The 17,508-nt window shown below is 43.3% G+C and overlaps 1 protein-coding gene across 7 annotated transcripts in view; it reads left to right on the plus strand.

Annotated features, from left to right (window-relative positions):
• The first annotated feature begins 606 nt into the window (after positions 1-606).
• The window catches only part of NLRC5 (NLR family CARD domain containing 5), a 90,114-nt gene continuing 73,212 nt past the window's right edge, over positions 607-17,508 (plus strand). For 5 of the 7 annotated variants that reach the window (XM_059905827.1, XM_059905822.1, XM_059905828.1 and 2 more), the window contains exons 1-2: positions 607-681; positions 12,265-12,373. The gene's annotated coding sequence lies outside the window, so the exon portion shown is untranslated. The remainder of the gene's footprint in view (positions 682-12,264; positions 12,374-17,508) is intronic. The other 2 variants (XM_059905823.1, XM_059905824.1) reach the window with 2 other exon arrangements.

Consider the following 17,508-nt stretch of genomic DNA (forward strand, 5'->3'; position numbering starts at 1 on the left):
CCCGCCTGGGGGAGGCTTCTCACCCTCTTTCTGCTCCTCCTTTCTTCTTTGTCCCATCTCTTCCTCATCTCTGCCTGTGTCCCTTGTGTGACTTGGACAAGTTCCTTCACCTCTCTCCTAAATTCATAGCGTTTAACACCGTCCAGAGGGCCAAGGGCTCAGTAAGGGCAATTATGGTCGTTTTTCTTTTCTCCCCTCCCTTCATCCTGGCGAGCACTGAAGAAAAGGAGGCTGGACCCCCTGGGTTCTAAGTCTCCTCCTGCACAGGGAGCATCTCCTTCCTATCCTGTCCCATTCCTTCTTAGTCTCCAGGGAGGCAGGGAGAGCCGAACTCAGCCCGGGGTCTACTGGCGCGACCCGGGTATGCCAACCCTCATCCCTTCGCCTCAGTGTCGCGTCCACGAAAGGGGCGAGCGCTCCCCGCGTCCCTTGGTGCCATCTCTGGGTGTCCTCCGCACAGGTGGCTGAGCTCCAAGAGGCGCGGGACGCGGGCCCTGCAGGAGCGCGTGTGCTGCCCCCGCCCATCCTGCGCTCGCGCCCGCGCCGGGGCACTGAGAACCCACGTGATTTCCCGGCAGAGGCAGCCGGCTCCCCGCACCCGCCGCCAGGCTGCTCTCCGCGCCTACTTTCAGTTTCGTGCGGAGCGCGGCGAAGCCGGGAGCGCAGCTGGGAGCGCAGCCGGTGAGTGCCCACCACTTCGCGGGGCAGCGGGACCCGGCTGGGGCGAGCGGCGCAGGGAGGTTCGGGGTGCAGATGCCGCGCGGAGTGGGGAGGAGGGGATGCCAGAGGACTCTGGAGCTGGACGTACCCATGGCCAGGTAGCTGACCTGATGGATGGTCGGGGCCACGGACGGCTGGACTGATGACCGGGTGGGCAGATGGGGCGCCGGTGGCGGGGCAGCGCTCAGCCTGCCACCCTGCAGAGTTTGGGGGATGAGTTTCGAGCCGCAGAGGAAAGCAAGTCTGGGTCACCCGGGTTGGGTTTCGGGACCCGGCTGCGTTCCCGCTCCCTCCCATTCCTCCCCACGTTCGCACCGCTCCTGTCACCTCCTGGAGCTTCAACTTCTAATTGCCTTTTAAAGAATTCAAGTCCCGCTGCTCACTGCGTGGGACTTTTTAGCCTAAAAGAGCTTTTTGTGATGGACAATTCCAAACAGGTGCAAAAGTAGAAGGACTAGGGGCTCCCTGGAGGCAGCAGTGGTTAAGAATCCGCCTGCCAGTTCAGGGCACACGGGTTGGAGTCCTGGTCGGGGAGGATCCCACATGCGGCGGAGCAACTAAGCCCGTGCGCCACAGCTACTGAAGCCCACGCGCCTAGAGCCCGTGCTCCGCAGCAAGAGAAGCCACCGCAATGAGAAGCCCGCGCACCGCAACAAAGAGTAGCTCCCGCTCGCTGCAACTAGAGAAAGCCCGCGCGCAGCAACAAACGCAGCCTAAATAAATAAATAAATAAAAATAATAAATAAAAGTAGAAGGAATAGAATTAGGTTGAGCTGTACAAATATGTCAGTTTTGATATAACCAAGACCCACGTAACCGCCACTTAGGCTTCAACAGTCATCACCCCAGACCAGCCCAGTTTCGTCCCAACCACACTTCATTTTGAAACAAATGGCAAACAGACGTAACAGCATCTCAACCGAACTTTCCCACAATGTACTAAAATAAGGAGTTTTTAAAAAGACATAACCACAGTACCATCAGCATGACTTTAAACATTTTAACAGTAATTCCTTAATGTCAGATCTCCACAGACTATTCCTGATGAACCGTTTTAACCTCATAAGTAATAGGTGAATACAAGGGTGCCCTTTTGTTTACATGGGTGTCGTTTTGCTACTTGCTTTTTGCGTTTCCAAGTCGTTTTCAGCCATTTTCTCACCCGGGGGGCGAGGACCTGGAGTTTGCTGGGACGGCCGTTGGGGAGGTTCAGGGAGGCCCCCCACCTTCAGCACCATTTGCATCCATTTTATACGTTGGGATTCTTATGTTTCCTTTTTAAGAGGTAGGGGGTTCTGCAGGCTTCAAAAGCAGTTTGAAAAGCAGCACTTCCCAGCCTCCCAGACCTGGGGACGGCAGGAGGTCGGGTGCACCCCGGGCCCGTACATGGAGCCTCATCCCTCCAAATTGCTTTTCTTTCTAAGAAGCAGTAAGCTCAGAAAACACTAGGCTTGGTCTCTTACCAGAGAACAGAGGCGGGGTAAATATGATTTCATGGTGCATGCAGGCCTCCCATCCAGCGTGCTTTCCTCAAAACTTACCGATAGCACCGACTGGTCATTGGTTATGCCCACCTGCCTCCCCTCCAAAGCACAGCACCAGGACTTCCCTGGTGGCACAGTGGTTAAGAATCCGCCTGCCAATGCAGGGGACACGGGTTCGAGCCCTGGTCCGGGAAGATCCCACATGCCGCGGAGCAACTAAGCCCGTGCGCCACAGCTACTGAGCCTGTGCTCTAGAGCCCGTGCTCCGCAACAAGAGAAGCCACCACGGTGAGAAGTCCACGCACCCCAATGAAGAGTAGCCCCCGCTCTCCGCAACTAGAGAAAGCCTGCACAGCAACGAAGACCCAATGCAGCCAAAACAGAAACAAAAACAAAAAAACAAAGCACAGCACCAGCTTGATTGGAGCCTGGCATGGGAGGCAGAAGGACCAGGGCTCTCAGCACCTTGAATTTGCTTGGTGACCATGGACTATTTTATCTCTCAGAACCTCGGTTTCTCATCTGTAAAATGGGGATGATAACATGTCCTTCAAAGTGTGTTTCATGGGTTGGATGAGATGAGGTATCCCTGTGCATGGGCAACCTCAAGGTACCGCACCAGCATGAGGAGTGATGGGTCCTTGATGAAAGCAGACAAGCGGAAGGGGAAGTTCTTTGGAAGAGTTTCCCAATATGCTTAGCCTTATTCCTCCACCAGATACAGAGGTGCCTGGATGTTTGTAGGGCCAAGTCAGTCTCCTTACACCCAACACATATACCCACCTCCCCTCTGAGAAAAATTCAGCCAAATTACTTAGTATGTCTTCCCCTGTCTGTCATGGATTGAATTGTGTCCCTGAAAAAGATACGTTGAAGTCCTAACCCCTCTACCTCAGAATGTGGCTTTATTTCGGAAAAAGGTCGTAGCAGATGTAATTAATTAAGATGAGGTCATGCTACAGTAAGTGGGTCCTTAATTCAGTATGAATGGTGTCCTTATAAGAGAGGAGGCCAGCATAGGAAAATAGAGACACACGGGGAGAAGACAGCCATGTGACACAGGCAGGGATTGGAATGAGGTATCTACAAACTAAGGAGGTCCAACGACTGCCCAGAAACCACCAGAAGCCAAAAGAGGCATGGCAGGGCCCACCCCTAGAGGCTTCAGAGGGAGCATGGCCCTGCCCACACCTTGGTTTCAGGCTTCTGGCCTCCAGAACTGTGAGAGTATAAATTTCTTACATTTTAAGCCACTCAGTTTGTGGTTCTTTGTAGCAAAGCTAGGAAACTAATTTGCCATCCCAGAATCTCTCCTCTGCTTTCCACACAGAGTCCCACTAAGGATTAAGCAAATTAAATACAGGTGCAAATACTTTGTAAAAACTTTTTGGAGGCCTTCTAAGGATGTAAACTACGGGTTTTCTTTACGGGATCTATTTTTTGAGTGTTGCTGGTAGCCCAAAGTCTATCTTGGATGAAACTCAGTCTGCAGGGCAAACACCTAAATGATTTGAGAAGGAAACAAACAAACAAAAAGTCTGAAAAATTGATCAGTCTGACGGTTAGTGCAGGCTGTCTGGAGAAGGGAAGGCTTTTGGTCTCTCAGACCACCCTGAAGATCATATCTCTGCCATCCACTGCCCTTAAAACCAGGAGGAAGTGGTGAGGCAGGCAAGCACTTGGTTATATGTGGGACTTGTTACCCATAAAATAAGCATGCTTATGTAACCTGTATGCCATCTGGGGTTTCCTAGATCCTTGAGAGCCGGGTGAAATTGTCATGAACCCCCATTATGCTCCTTTGGGAGGCCCTAAGTATTCTCAAGCTCTCTGTGGATCTGGAAGGTGGAGATGAATGTCAGTGTAGTTCTTCTGGCCACCTCTGACCCCAGACTCTTCTGCTCTGTAGTCATCCTCTCTCACTAGTAGAGCAGGGCATGAAGCCAGTAGGTTTCCTGGGGTGAAAAGATGGGAGACCTGGGGAAACCTGAGTTCACTCGTTTACCCTGCCTGTTTCAACCCTGATTCTCTGTGATGGGACTCCTGCTACATCCTGTGAGTCACTCCAAAGTCTTCTGATAAATTCCCAGACACAGGAGTCTTTCCCAGAAAGGTTTTTAGCAGCCCTTCCGGCTGGGATGCCTCTGACATTTGGCAAAGGAGAACCTCAACGAACTTGAGGGAATGTTGAGTTCACACTCAGATGACCTCTATTCTCAGTTTGGTTTTCTTCCTTCCAGACTTTTTTCTATGTGTGTATATTCCTATCTTTTTTAATGGACTCATAACATAAAAACCAAAATGGAGTTACACTTTTTAAACTAAATAACGTGGAATTATGTATTAAAGGAAGATTAAATGCTATGATATCCTTTTTTTAATTGTTTAGTTTTTAGTAGCTAGTACATTCACATAGTACAATAATATAAAACAAATAAAAAGGTATGTGATGAAAAGTAAGTCTCCCTCCCTCCCCAGTCTCCTGGCCACCTGATAACCCTTCCTGAAAACAGCCAATGTTATCAGGTTCTTATGTCTCCTTCCAAAGACAGTCCAGGTGGGCACATGGAGATATATATATATATATATATATATATATATATATATATGTATATACATATATATATGTGTATATACATATATATATATATATATATATGTATATACATATATATATGTGTATATACATATATATATATACACACACACACATATATATATATATCCCCTTCTCACAAATGGTAGTATACTGTATATAGTGTTTTTTATCTTGTTTTTTTAAATTTAATGTAATTTGGAAATCTTTCCACATCAAAACAAAACAAATCTGCCTTTTTTCTTTTTCTTTTTAACGGCTACATAGTATTTCAGTGCATGGTTGTTCCATAACTGATATAACTGTTGTTGGGCATTTAGGTTGTTTCTCATCTCTTGTTATTTCAATCAGTGCTGTAACAAATATCCTTGTTCAAGCATCGTTTTTGCCTACGTGAGAATAAATCTTTAGGGAAAACATCCAAGAGTGTGTTTGCAAGGTCAAGGGGAAAATATTCAGTTTGAGCTTTGATAAATCTGGCAAATTACCCTCCTTAAGTGTTGTACTAATTTTCACTCCCACCAGCATGTATGAGGAAGCCAGCTTCCCACCCCTTCCCCAACACGTGTTATCAAACTTCTCCATATTTGCAGATCTGGTAGACAAGTAATGGTGTCCTATTTTTTTTTCATTTCTCTTATTATGAATGATTTTGGGCATCCTTTCAAATATTTAAGGCTCACTTATAGTTCCTTTTCCATAAACTGTTCATATCCTTTGCCTACTTTTCCATTGAGTTGTTGGTCTTTTTCCTATTGAGCTGTAAAAGCACTTTACAAATTAAGGAAATTAGCTCTTTGTAGTATGAGTATACTGTCATCTTAAGTGGCTGCATAGTTGTCCAAAGAATGGCTGAACCGTAATCTTTGTTAAACATTAAATTGGATGTTGTTTTCTCCTACTACATATGGACTGTTTCCTCTGTTTTATATAAAAAAAACAAGAGGTGACATTTTAATTCTTTCCATAGCCCTTCCCAGAATTCCTCTCAGGGAAGGAAGTATTTCTGGAAAAATACCTTGATAGGATTGGGGTGGGTGGGGCCTGTGTGCAAAGAGGTCAGCAGGGACCAGGACATGGGGGGGCGGGGCAGACTTGCGGCATGGAGCATGTATATGGGCTGGGAGTGCAATATTTGCTCCTGAAAAGAAGGAAGAAGGAGAGAGGAGAGAAGGGAGGATGAGGAGAAGGTGGAGAGAAGGTAGACCACACAGGAAGAAGACCCCCAGAAACTTCTTGGGGGTAGGATAGCCAAAGGGCATTTTCGCTAGGGTGATGCCCCTGCTTCCCACGAGGTGGGTAACTGACAGCACAGACTCCAGCATGGGCTCCGCTCTGCAATCATTAACCCGCTCAGCACACATTTGCTGAGTTTCTACATGCCAGGCCCTGCACTAGGTACTGGGCTACAGCTAGGAGTACGACAGAGTCCCTGCCCCGGGGAGCTGATGTGCCAGCAGAAACAGACAGTACACAAGTACAAAAAGATGTGTGGTAGACCTCAGGTAGTGGCGACTATGGTGCAGGAAGACAAGGCAAGCAAAGGGGCAGGCATACTGGGGGCAGAGGGAAGGTTGTGTTTGGAACAGAGAGGCCAGGCATGACCTTTTCATAAGGGGCTTTTGGGACAATTGAGGGGAGTGAGGCAGGGACTCATGAACCATGATGGTGCCTGGAGTGGAGAAGGGAGGGGAGGAGGGAAGGGAGGGGGAGGAGGAGGAAGGGAAGGAGGAGTTGATAAACTCACAGTTGTTAAAGCCTCTTATGAGTGAATTGTTTACCTGTAACTTACCAAAGGGCTGGACCTGGAGCAGGAGCCCTCTGTCTGAGGAGCTCTGCCGGTGGGGAGGCTGTAAGCTTCCCCAGGCCATGGTATTTCAGGTGGCTGTCTGAGCCAGGTCATCTGTAGCAGGAAAGATGGCGCTGCCCAGGTTGACATCCAGCCTTGCGATGAACATCCTGGTGACCAGAGCTCTGCTCACAGTCTGGATGGTTTCCTTCAGCTCCATTCCCAATGTGGACTTCTAAAGCGATATATGGACTTTATTTTTATTTTTGATTTTTTTATTGTGTTAAAAAGACATAAAATTTCCTATCTTCACCATTTTTAAGTGTACTACAGTTCAGTGCTTTTAAAGACATTTACGTTGTTGTGAATCCATCACCACCATCCATCCCCATGACTCTTTTCATCTTGTAAAACTGAAATCCTATGCGCATTACCCAGTAACTCCCCATTCTTCCCTCCCCCCAGCCCCTAGCAACCAACATTCTACTATCTATCTCTATGGATTTGACTACTCTAAGTATCTCCTATAGGTGGAATCATACATTATTTGTCTTTTGGGGACTGGTTTATTTCACTTAGCTTATATGTCCTCAAGGTTCATCTATACTGCAGAATTTCCTTCCTTTGAAAGGCTGAATAATATTCCATTGTGTGTATAATCACATTTTGCTTATTCATTCACCCATCAATGGACACTGGGTTGCTTCCATGTTTTACCTATTATGATCAATGCTGCTATGAACATGGATGTACAAATATCTCTTCAAGACCCTGCTTTTAATTCTCTTGAATATATATCCAGGATCCAGGGTCGTAGGGTAATTCTATTTTGAATTTTTTGAAGCACCTCCATACTGTTTTCCACAGCAGCTACACCATTTTACATTCCTACGAAAAGTGCACAAGGGTTCCAGTTTCTCCACATCCTCACCAACACTTTTTGTTTTCTGTTTTTTAGATAGTTGCCATCCTAATGGATGTGAGGTGGTATCTCGTAGTTTTGATTAGCATTTCCCTAATGATTAGTGATGCTGAGCATCTTTTCATGTGCTTATTGGCCATTTGTATATCTTTGGAGAAATGTCTGTTCAAGTCCTTTTCCCATTTTTGAATTAGATTGTTTTGCTGTTGTTGAGTTTTAGTTCTCTCTATATTCTGGATATTAATTCTTATCAGATATATGTTTTGCAAATATTTTCTCCCATTCTATGGGTTGTCTTTTTACTCTGTGGGTAGAATCTTTTGATGTATGATTTTTTAAATTTTCATGAAGTCCAATTTTTCTGTTTATTCTTTTGATGTCTATGCCTTTGGTGTCATCTCCAAGAAATCACTGCCAAACCCAGTGTCACAGCTTTCATCCTATGTTTGCTTCTAATAGTTTTATTATTTTAAGTCTTAGGTTTAGGGCCTTGATCCATTTTTGGGTTTTTTTGTTTGTTTGTTTAAATTTTTTTATTTATTTATTTTTGGCGGCATTGGGTCTTCATTGCTGCACGTGGGCTTTCTCTAGTTGCAGCGAGCAGGCTTCTCATTGTGGTGGCTTCTCTTGTTGTGGAGCCCGCCTTCTCTAGGTGCGTGGGCTTCAGTAGTTGTGGCTCGTGGGCTCTAGAACACAGGCTCAGTAGTTGTGGCGTGTGGGCTTAGTTGCTCTGCAGCACGTGGAATCTTTCCAGACCAGGGATTGAACCCGTGTCCCCTGCATTGAAAGGCAGATTCTTAACCACTGTGCCACCAGGGAAGTCCCCCTTGATCCATTTTGATTTAGTTTTTATATATGGTGTTAGGTAAGGGTCCAACTTCATTCCTTTGCATGTGGATATCCAGTTTTCCCAGTACCATTTGTTGAAAAGACTGTCCTTTCCCCATTGAATGGTCTTGGCATTCTTGTCAAAAATCATTTGATTATATATGTGAGGGTTTATTTCTGGGCTCCCTATTCTGTTCCATTGGTCTGTATGTCTGCCTTTATGCCAATACCACACTGTTTTGATTACTGTCGCAAGTTTTGAAATCAGGAAATGTGAGTCCTCCAGTTTTGGTTGTTTTTTTTTTTTTTTCAGGATTGTTTTGACTATTTGGGGTCCCTTGAGATTCCATATGAATTTTAGGATGTGTTCTTTAATCTCTGCAAAAAAGAAGTCATTGGGATTTTGATAGGGATTGCATTGAATCTGTAGATCACTTTGGGTAATATTGACTTTTTTTTTTTAAGGAAAATACTTTTTTAGTTTTAGTTTTAGTTTTTTAATATTTACTTATTTATTTGGTTGCTCCGGGTCTTAGTTGCAGCTCACCAGCTCCTTAGTTGTGGCACGTGGGCTCCTTAGTTGCCGCTCGCCAGCTCCTTAGTTGCAGCTCGCCAGCTCCTTAGTTGCAGTACGCGGACTCCTTAGTTGTGGCATATGAACTCTCAGTTGTGGCATGCGTGTGGGATCTAGTTCCCTGACCAGGGATTGAACCTGGGCCCCCTGCATTGGGAGCATGGAGTCTTAACCACTGTGCCACCAGGTAAGTCCCAATATTGACATTTTAACAATAGTGAGTCTTCCAATCCATAAACATGGGATGTGTTTCCATTTATTTATGTCTTATTTAATTTCTTTCAGCAACATTTTGTAGTTACATTGTACAGATCTTTCACCTCCTTGGTTAAGTTAACTTCTAAGTATTTTATTCTTTTTGATGCTATTATAAATGGAATTGTTTTGGTAATTTCCTTTTCAGATTGTTATCTTTCATATTTAGAAACACAACTGATTTGTTTGTGTTGACTTTGTATCCTGCTGCCTTGCTGAATTCATTTATTAGTTCTAACAGGTTTTTTGTGGAGTCTTTAGGGTTTTCTACATAGAAGATCTTGTCATCTGCAAACAGATTATTTTACTTCTTCCTTTGCAATTTGGATGTCTTTTATTTCTTTTTCTTGCCTAATTGATCTGGCTAGAACTGCCAGTTCTGTGTTGACTAGAAGTGGTGAAAGCAGGCATCCTTGCCTTTTCCTGATCTTAAAGCAAAAGCTTTCAGTCTTTCACCATTGAGTATGATGTTTGCTATGGGTTTTTCATATATGACTTTTATTATGTGGAGTAGTTTCCTTCTATTCCTGGTTTGTTGAATTTTTTTTATCGTAAAAGGGTGTTTAATTTTGTCCAATGTTTTCTTCTGCATCAATTGAAATGATTGTGTGGGTTTTTTTCCCTTCATTTTGTTGATGTGGCATATTACATTGATCAATTTTCATATGTTGAACCATCCTTGCATTCCAGGAATAAATCTCACTTGGTCATGGTGTATAATCTTTTTAATTTGATGTGCTGAATTTGGTTTGCTAGTATTTTGTTGGGGATATTTGCATCATTGTTCATAAGGGATATTAGTCTCTAGTTTTCTTGTAGTGTCTTTGTCTGGCTTTGGTATCAGGGCAGTGCTGGCCTCCTAGAATGAGTTAGGAAGTGTTCTTCCTCTTCAGTTTTTGGGAAAAGTTTGAGAAGGATTGGTATTAGTTATTTTCTAACTTTCTGGTAGAATTCACCAGTGAAGCCGTCAGCTCCAAGACTTTTCTTTGTTGGGAGATTTTTTTTATTGCTGATATATCTCCTTACTAGTTACAGGTCTATTCAGATTTTCTACTTCTTTGTGATTTAATGTTGGAAGGTTTTGTGTTCCTAGGAATTTGTCCATTTCATCTAGGTTATCCAGTTTGTTGACATACAACTGTTCATAGTATTCTCTTACAATTCTCTTTATTTCTTTAGAATTGGTAGTGATGTCCCCACTTTCTGATTTTGGTAATTTGAGTCTTCTTTTTTCCTTAGTCCAAAAGGCTTGTCAATTTAGTTGAAGTTTTTGAAGAACCAACTTTTGGTTTTATTGATTTTCTCTATTATTTTTCAGTTCTCCTGTTCCTTTATCTACACTCTAATTGTTATCATTTCCTTTCTTCTGCTAGCTTTGAGTTTAATTTGCTTTTCTTTTCTAGTTCCTTAGGTTGTAAAGTTAGGTTGTTGATTTGAGATCTCTCTTGTTTTTTAATGTAACATTTATAGCTATAGTATTTCCCTTTGGCACTGCTTTTGCTGTGTCCCATAAGGTTTGGTATGTTGTGTTTTTGTTTTCATTCATCTCCAAGCATTTTCTAATTTCCGTTGTGATTTCTTCTTTGATCCATTGGTTGTTTAAATGTGGGCTGTTTTGTTTCCACGATTTTGTGAATTTTCCAGTTTTCTTTATGTTACTGATTTCTAACACCATTGTGGTCAGAGACTGTACTTTGTATGATATCTATTTTTAAAATCTATTGAGATTTAATTTGTGCCCTACATATGGTCTATCCTGGGAAATATCCCATGTGCAATCAAGAATGTGTATTCTGTTGTCGTTGGGTGGAGTATTCTGTATATATCTGTCAGATCTTATTGATTTATTGTATTGTTTAAGTCCTCTATTTCCTCACTTATCTTCTGCTTGATTAGTCTACCCATTATTGTGAGTGGGTATTAAAGTCTCCAACTATTTTTGTAAAACTACCTATTTCTCCCTTCAGTTCTGTCAGTTTTTGCCTTGTATGTTTTGGTGGTCTGTCATTAGGTATGTAAATGTTTATAACTGGTATATCTTCTTGCTGAATTTAACTTTTTATTAACATATAAAGTCCTTCTTTGCCTCTTGTAACCTTTTTTTGATTTAAAGCCTACTTTATCTTATATTAGTACAACCACTCCTGCTCTCCTTTGGTTACTATTTTCATGGAATATCTTTTTCCATCCCCTTACTTTCAATCTGTTTTTGTCCTTGAATCTCACCTGAGTCTCTTGTAGACAGCTATAGTTAGATCATGTGTTTTTATCCAGCCAATCTCTGTCTTTAGATTGGAGAGTTTAATCCATTTACATTTAGGTTATTACTGATAAGGAGAGACTTATTTCTGTCATTTTGCTGTTTGTTTTTTATATGCCCTATAGCTTTTTGGTGCCTTATTTTTTGCATTCCTCTCTTTTTTTGTGTTTAGTTAACTTTTTGTAGTGAAATGTTTAAATTCTTTCTTAATTTTCTTTCGTATATATTCTATAGCTATTTTCTTTGTGGTTAACATGGGGATTACATTTAACATCCTAAAGTTATAACACTCTGCTTTGAATATAGTGGCTTAACTTCAATAACATACAAAAACTCTGCTACTTTACAGCTCCATCCCGACTGCTTTCTGTTGTTGATGTTACAAAATTACATCTTTATACATTATGTGCCCCAAATATAAAATAATAATTTTTAAAAAACACATTAGTCTCCCAGTTTATGAAGAAAACAAGATTTGGAATTACAAACCAAAGTTACAGTACTGTATACTAGCCTTTACACTAATAATTGTTTTTCTTTACATGTAATAGTCTCTTAAGTCCTGTAAAAAACCAAAAGTACAGTTACAAACTATTGCTACAATAATACTAGCTTTTATAATTGTCCATGTACTTACCTTTATTGATATCTTTATTTTTCCTTATGACATTGAGGTACTGTCTAGTGTCCTTTCATTTCACCCTGCAGGACTCCCTTGAGCATTTCTTGCTGGGCACATCTAGTGGTCATGAATTCCCTCAGCTTTTGTTTATCTGGGAATGTCTTGATTTCTCCCTTACCTTTTTGTTTTGTTTTTTTTTTTTTGGCTGCATCAGGTCTTAGTCACGGCACGCGGGATCTTCGTTGAGGCATGCGGCATCTTTTGTTGTGGTGAGCAGGCTCTTCGTTGCAGCGTGTGGGCGTCTCTCTAGTTGTGGTGTGCAGGTTTGTTTTTTTTCTCCTCTCTGGTTGTGGCACACAGGCTCCAGGGCGTGTGGGCTCTGTAGTTGTGGCGCGCAGGTTCAAGAGTGGGTGGGCTCCGTAGTTTGCAGCACGCGGGCTCTAGTTGAGGCGCACGAGCTCAGTAGTTGTGGAATGCGGGCTTAGTTGCCCCACGGCATGTGGGATCTTAGTTCCCTGACCAGGGATCGAACCCATGTCCCCTGCATTGTAAGGTGGATTCTTTTCCACTGGACCACCAGGGAATTCCCTCTCCCTTACTTTTGAAGGACAGTTTTGCTGGATATAGTATTCTTGGTTGTCAGTTATTTTCTTTCTGCACTTTGAATGTATGGGCCTACTGTCCTCAGGCCTCCAAAGTTTCTGAGGAGAAATTTGCAGATAATCTTATTGAGGAGCCCTTGTATTTGATTATTCATTTCCCTCTTGCTGCTTTCAAAACTCACCCATTGTCTGTGGTTTTTGAAAGTCTGCTTATAATGTGTCTTGGTGTGGGTCTCTTTTAGTTAATTTTACTTGGAATTTATTGAGCTTCTTGAATGTTTATATTCAGCTTTTTCATCAAATTTGGGAAGTTTTTAGCCATTATTTCTTCAATTTTTCTCTCTGTCCTTTTCTCTCTCTTCTTCTGGGGCTCCCATAATGTGTATGGTGGTCCACTTAATCATGTCTCACACATCCCTTAAGCTCTGTTCACTTTTCTTCATTCCTTTTCTTTCTGTTTCTCAGCCTCGATAATTTCCTTTGTCCTATCCTGAAGTTCCCTGTTTCTTTCTTCTGCCTGCTTAAATCTGCCCTTGAATCCCTCTATGAATTTTTCATTTTAGATACTGCATTTTTTCAGCTCCAGAATCTCTTTTTGGTTTCTTTTTAGGTTTTCTATCTCTTTATTGATATTTCCATTTTGTTAACACATTTTTTTGACTTTCTTAGTTCTTTAGGCATCTTTAAGGCAGTTGTTTCAAAGTCTTTGTCTAATATATCTGTCATTAAATTTTTTTCAGACAGTCTTTTGAATTGATTTTTTCCTTTCAGTGGGCCATTGTTTCTTTTGTATGCTTTGTGATTTTTCTGTTGTTGTTGCTGAACACTGGACATTTGAATCTAATAATGTGGTAACTCTGGAAATCAGATTCTCCCCCTTGCCAGGGTTGCTTTATTTTGCTTTCTGTTTTTTGTTTATCGTTTTTGGTTTTTTGTATCATTGTGAACTGTCTCTGTGCCCAGGATCAACCTGAGGTGTTAATGCCTTCTTATGTCTTTTCATCTTCTTATGTCTTTGCTGAGCCTTTCCTTGGGCATGTGCAGTCACTTTGTAATGTTCCCCATATGTGCAGTTGTTTCTGAATGTCCTAGTCTTTAATGTCTGGCTTCCAAAAGGGGAAAAGCAAAATTGAAGGAGAGAACAAAAGGCACAGGCCTTTTAAATCTCCCGGAGGTCAGTTCAGCTGGAGGGGGAGGGGCTTGCCACCACGGAGCTGGTGGTGGAGTGACAACAATGGCTGCCTGCTTCTGTCTGCACCTCTGAGATCAGAAACAGCAGTCAACAATTATGGTACAAATCTCCAGTATCTGGAGGACAGGGTCCTTTTTACCCACCCTCACTCCTGCAAACTGCGTGCAAGCTGCTTCAGGAACATGTGCACAGCTGGCTGCCACAAGACCTAGGGGTGGGGGTTGGCTACCTACTACTGTACTAAGAGCTGAAATTGACCAAAATGAACCAAAAAAATTTTTTTTATTGGAGTAAAATTGCTTTACAATGTTGTGTTAGTTTCTGCTGTACAATGAAGTGAATCAGCTATATGTGTACCTATATCCCCTCCCTCTTGGACCTCCCTCCCTCCCCATCCCACCCATCTAGGTCATCACAGAGCACCAAGCTGAGCTCCCTGTGCTATACACTAGCTGTCTATTTTACACATGGTATTGTATTTATGTCAAACCTAATCTCCCAATTTAAAATTAACCAAAATTTAAGAGTCCAGATTAACCCTGGAAGCTGTAAGCTTTCAACAGACTCCAGAGTTCCAAAACAGTTATACCAGATTCTGCTCGTACAATCTTTGTCTAAGTGAGGAGACAGATTCCTGGTGCTTCCCACTCTGCCATCTTCCCCGAATCCTCACTGGAACCATTATTTTCAAAATGTTTGAGACCGTGTTGCTAAATTTCTCTCCTAGAAGACTGTGTGGATATAGAGGTTGCAGGCAGCTGGAAAACTGCCTGATCCCTCAACACCCATCTCCTGAGGGGAGGGATGGAGCTTGTACCATCACGAAACCCCAAACCCCCATCAACCCCTTGCCTGGGCGGTTCCTTCTGCCCCTCATGCCAAATGGAGGGAGGACTCAAATCATGGTGAGCTGGTACTCTGAGGTATTCAGATCTTGTCACTGCATCTTGTTTGAAGAGAGAAATAGCTTGCCGTTTTATTGGTCTCACAATAGTCTTTTCCCTAAGTTCTTGAAGGTGTCCTGTGCATTTCTCAGCCTCAGAATTCGCTTCTTGAAATGGGCAGGTGAAGGTTTGCCTTGTTAGAGACTTACACGGTAGAGTCAGCAGGATGACGTTTAGGAGGTGCAGGGACGAGGCGCTGGCTGAATCATAAAGTGAGAGCAGCTGTCCTCTTTTCACTTCTCTTTAATCCTTCCTGTTTAGTCAAGGAGAAGATCTCAGTTGGCTGCTAATGTCTGTAAGGCCTCTCACACTCCTGATCACCTTTTCCACGATGCGAGGCCAGGCCTTAGGCCTCAGGCAGCAACACCCAGGTCCCATTCAACGGGCATCATTTTGGTTTTTTTTCCCTTGGGTTTCTTTTAGGGGTTATCTTCCATGCAGGACAAATGATACTTTAGAAAATCAAGTTCAAAGTGAAATGATTTCTAGAAAATTTTTAAGGAAACGCTACTCTGATTCTCAGATAAGGCAAAAATGTCCTCCAACATGGGTAAAAAAGTCTTGGAAATTGTATTTCTATCCCTAAAGGGTAAGATTGTGGGAAAGTTCACGTTCTATAGTTCCGCAATGTTTAGAACTTTTCATATGAGTGCAGATTATGTTTTATAGCAGAAAAATAATCAAGAGCTATGGGAATGATCATTTCGTTTGGAAAGAAGATCATTGGTTGAAGGCAGTATGGTGCTTCAGTTAGGAAAGCGCCTCTGGGTTCAGCAGAGGTTTTAAATCCACTCTTTGCTTCTTGACTTCCCAGAGTCCATTTCTTCACCTGTACAATGAAGGCAATACCTGCCTTGAAAGGTTGATTGAGGATCCACTGAGGAAATGCAGGTGGAATACTGTAGCATGATGCCCCACCTGTGCTGAGAACCCAATATATGAGATTAGCATCAACTAGCATCAGCTGCAGATGGGCAGTCCCCTCATTGTGCTGTAATCTTTATATGAATTATTGTCCCCCATCCTCAGAATGACCCTGTGAAGTAGATGCAAAATCATCACCGCATTTGCCGGTGAGGAACATGTGGTACAGGGAGGTTAGGAAACTTGCCCTAGGTTGCACAACACAACATGTTGAAATCAGGATTTGCACCCAAGCCTCCTGACCCCAAAGGCTCTTTTATCAGCTCCACAGATCCCTGTGAGATGGGCTGATATTAACCCTGCTTGACATACAAGCGAGCCATGGTCCAGAGAGGGCAGGGACTTGCCTGGTGTCACCTAACAAGTCAGTTTGGGGCAGTGGGGCTCAGAACTGAGGCTCCAACCAACCAATCCCCTAACCCCCAGTCCCAGCCCCAAGCCTTTCTTCTACCCGTGTTTTGCGTGTCCGGCATGGGAGAACGTCGGTCAGGTGATCCATCCCGGAAGCAGAATTCCTCTTCTAACTTAAAAGAGTCCAGCTTTCTGGTCACTGATCTTCGGTCTTCTTTCACTTTCAAAAAAATGTATTCAGTTTAAACCATACAGGTAATACATGACTAAATTCTCTTTTCAGAAAGCTAAACACCTTATACATCAGGCTGAAATCCCCATTACTCACTGCTTCCCGCCCCAGGTCTGTCCTCTCCCAGTTTGAGGTAACTAGTTGGGTGTGTTGCCTTCCAGAACTTTATCTAAGCCTTCGCATTAAAAAAAACAAGCAAGGGAATTCCCTGGCGGTCCAGTGGTTAGGACTCTGAGCTCTCACTGCCGTCGGGGAACTAAGATCCCACAAGCTGTGCTGCACGGCCAGAAAAAAAACCCAAAACAAAACAAAGAAACAACAACAACAAAAAAACCCAAAACACTTAAATTGGGCTCACTCACTGCGAGGCCCTGTCTTAAGTGCTTTACGTGTATTAACTCATTCACAACCCTGTGAGGAAGGTACTGTTATTATCCTTGTTTGATAGATGAGAACATTGCGGCTCAGAGAGGCTATACAACCTGCCTGAAGCCTCACAGCCTGAAAATGGTGAAAAGTTTAGTCCCAAACCTAGACAGCCTGGCTCCAAAATTCATGCTCTTACCCTCTAAGTTATAAAAACATGTTATTATAGAACTGGAATATTGGTGTTTTGCTTTATATGTATTCTTCAGACAAATGATGTCATATTATACGTGTGTCTTGTCTATTCAGTAATACATATGGAGGATCCAACCGCATCAGTGGCCTTCATGCCCATAACCCAGAGGTGTGGTAAACCAAACTCTATTCGGTTATGAGTTGTTCAAACGCAGCTGCAGGATTTTCCTATCTAGTGTACTCTGTGCCTTGCGGGCCGTGTGGCTCTCCCTGTAGCTTTCTGCCAAGCAGTTTGGTTGTAGAATCAAAGGGCGGACACATTTTGTGTGTGTGTGTGTGTGTGTGGCTGCGTTGGGTCTTTGTTGCTGCGCACGGGCTTTCTCTAGTTGCGGTGAGCGGGGGTTGCGGTGAGCGGGGGCTACTCTTCGTTGCGGTGTGCGGGCTTCTCATTGGGTGGCTTCTTTTTTTGCGGAGCACGGGCTCGAGGATTGTGGGCTTCAGTAGTTGTGGCTCACAGGCTTAGTTGCTCCGCGGCATGTGGGATCTTCCCGGACCAGGGCTCGAACCCGTGTCCCCTGCATTGGCAGGCGGATTCTTAACCACTGCGCCACCAGGGAAGCCCAAAGGCTGGACACATTTTAAGTTTTAGAAA

Source organism: Balaenoptera ricei, chromosome 19 (assembly GCF_028023285.1).
Source record: "Balaenoptera ricei isolate mBalRic1 chromosome 19, mBalRic1.hap2, whole genome shotgun sequence".
Taxonomy (NCBI): Eukaryota; Metazoa; Chordata; class Mammalia; order Artiodactyla; family Balaenopteridae; genus Balaenoptera; species Balaenoptera ricei.